The 2,778-nt window shown below is 37.8% G+C and overlaps 1 long non-coding RNA gene across 1 annotated transcript in view; it reads right to left on the bottom strand.

Moving 5' to 3' along the window:
• Positions 1–2,778, bottom strand: part of LOC108523193 (uncharacterized) — a 14,977-nt gene that overhangs the window by 2,508 nt on the left and 9,691 nt on the right. The gene's annotated exons all lie outside the window — the stretch shown is intronic.

The raw sequence follows: 2,778 nt of genomic DNA, 5'->3' as shown, positions 1-2,778 counted from the left end.
AATAGGTGTTTGGGAAACAGGTGGTGTTTGGTTCCGTGAATAAGTTCTTTAGTTTTGACTTCTGAAATTTTGTAGTACCCCTCATTACTCATTAAACTATATATTAAGTGATTATAAACTCATTATTAAACCAAAGACTTTAGTAAAATGGAAATTTTAACTTGCAACCTGAGAAATAGCTGTCAAAAAATTAGAGAAATTGCCACTTTAAGTTTTAAAATCTTGATCCTAAAAATGAAAATGCAGCTGCACCGAAGACCCACTGGCCCACTGGTCGAGGTGAACAAAATGAAATAAAAAGCAAAATAAAACCAACAAAACCAAATTCAGGATTATTCAGTATTCTGTAATGCTATTTTATCTTGTGAGTCACAGAAAATGGTAATTATTATTATCATTATTATTGTTATTACTATTTTGATGTGGAATCTCACTCTGTCACCCAGGCTGGAGTGCACTGGCATGATCTCGGCTCACTGCAGCCTCCACCTCTGAGGTTCAGGTGGTTTTCCTGCCTCAGCCTCCAGAGTAGTTGGGATTACAGGCACACTCCACCATTCCTGGCTACTTTTAGTAGAGATGGGGCTTCACCATGTTGGCCAGGCTGGTCTCAAACTCCTGACCTCAAGCAATCCACCTGCCTTGGCCTCCCAAAGTGCTGAAGTAGGCATAGTCCACTGCACTCAGCTGAAAATAATTTTATGTATATTCCAAGTCAGAATACTTTATCTCTGAATATTCGATTACTTTAGGATACTATATTAGCTCTTAATTGAACTAATAGAAGTTTAGATGTAAGGATCATGTTTATGTTGACTAAAAATTATTAATGTTTTACATACATGAAAATAAAAATGAGATAGTTTTTATACTTGTAGAATACTTTGAAATATATATTAATATTTTATATTCATTTTGGGTTTTCACATTGTTAGAGAGATCCACAGAAAACTAACACTTTGTGAATACCCAAATTTTAAGCATTTTGCTGGATGCATTCATAAATATTTTATTTAAAAAGAACATTAATAGAAGTTTTACACCATTTTGTGATTCATCAAACACAGCAATTGAGTAATGGCATATAGCAACATTACAGAGGTTAGTCTAAGATAAAACTCATAAAAGGGTAAAAGGAAGGAAAGGAAAAAGGATACCAGGCTGTATAAAGATTTTAAAAACAGGCCAGGTGCGGTGGCTCACGCCTGTAATCTCAGCGCTTTGGGAGGCCGAGGCGGGCGGATCACGAAGTCAGGAGATTGAGACTCATCCTGGCTAACATATTGAAACCCTATCTCATATCCAAAGTACAAAAATTAGCTGGATGTGGTGGCACACGCCTGTAGTTCCAGATACTCAGGAGGCTGAGGCAGGAGAATCGCTTGAACCTGAGCGGCAGAGCTTGCAGTGAGCTGACATGGCGCCGCTGCACTCCAGCCTGGGGGACAGAGCAAGACTCTGTCTCAAAAGAAGAAAAAAAAAAATTTAAAAACAAACATCTTATGTCTGAACCTTTACTTGGAATTTCATATTTTGTGAAAAGCGTTTTGTAAGTAGAGGACTTAAAAGTGCTGTAAGGCACCTAGTACACTACAGTGGCATAGATGTAGCAGATACTCAATGAAATGAGATTTTAACTTCTGGTGTGTGTTATCTTCATTGTTCATTTATTAACCTAGTGAAAATCAGCCAATAGATGGAGTGGCATTGACCTGTAAAACTTCCAAGATCCCATCCAAGCTTAGTGTCCTCTGAAGTTCTCCATAATTTATTGTCTGTTCCCACCAACATTTAGCATAAGCTACAAGCGTATATTGTTAATCATCCTTCTATGTTTATGTGCTGACTTGCAAATAAATTGGCCTATGTGGCCTTTATCTTCACAGCCCTAATAGTATCTACATAATTTAATAACTTTGTTATAAAACTGATGTTTCATAAAATTATGTCTCAACTATCTTCTGGTACAAGAATTTCATATTTTTGCTTAAGCTTTTCTGACTCTCCATTGCCTGCTGAATACAGTAAGTTCCCATTTAGTGTGAGGATTTAAAATGTTCTTGAAAACTGTGACCCGTAATTACCCCAATTTTGCTGTAGCCTAGTTGATAGAAATAGTTGTTTCTATGGCATATTTCTGGTCACAAAAACATCACCAAACTTAGAAAGGCCTAAAACACTTACAGTATTAAACACTGAAATAAATGTGAGCTCTACATACATTTAAGAAAAGTTAGGTCGGGTGCGGTGGCCCATGACTGTAATCCCAGCACTTTGGGAGGCCGAGGCAGGCAGATCGCGAGGTCAAGAGATCGAGAGCAGCCTGGCCAACATGGCAAAATGCTGTCTCCACTAAAAATACAAAAAATTAGCCCGGTGTGAGGCTATGGCAGGAGAATCACCTGAACGTGGGGGGAAGTGGAGGTTGCAGTGAGCTGAGATCGAGCCACTGCATTCCAGCCTGGGTGACAGCAGAAGACACTGGTTTAAAAAATAAATAAATAAATAAATAAACGAAAAGTTAATTAAAATATTACCAGGGCCACCCTGATGAAATAACTGGGAAAGTTCTTTTTCTTACTATGTTTCTTTAGTTTCTTTATTTTATTTGTAGGCATAGCTGCATAAAGAAACCAGATGGCCCAACACCACCAGAGCTCCTCCACTCCTGACCAGATATCAGAAGGAGATAGGATCCCTAACCAGTACAAACTTGAACAGGTGACCCTAGTGACCCTAGCTGGTTTTAGATTTTTTTTTTTTTTTTTTTTTTTTTTT

This window comes from Rhinopithecus bieti, unplaced genomic scaffold (assembly GCF_001698545.2).
Source record: "Rhinopithecus bieti isolate Rb0 unplaced genomic scaffold, ASM169854v2 scaffold_73241, whole genome shotgun sequence".
Taxonomy (NCBI): Eukaryota; Metazoa; Chordata; class Mammalia; order Primates; family Cercopithecidae; genus Rhinopithecus; species Rhinopithecus bieti.
This window is presented reverse-complemented; position numbering and strand designations above follow the sequence as displayed.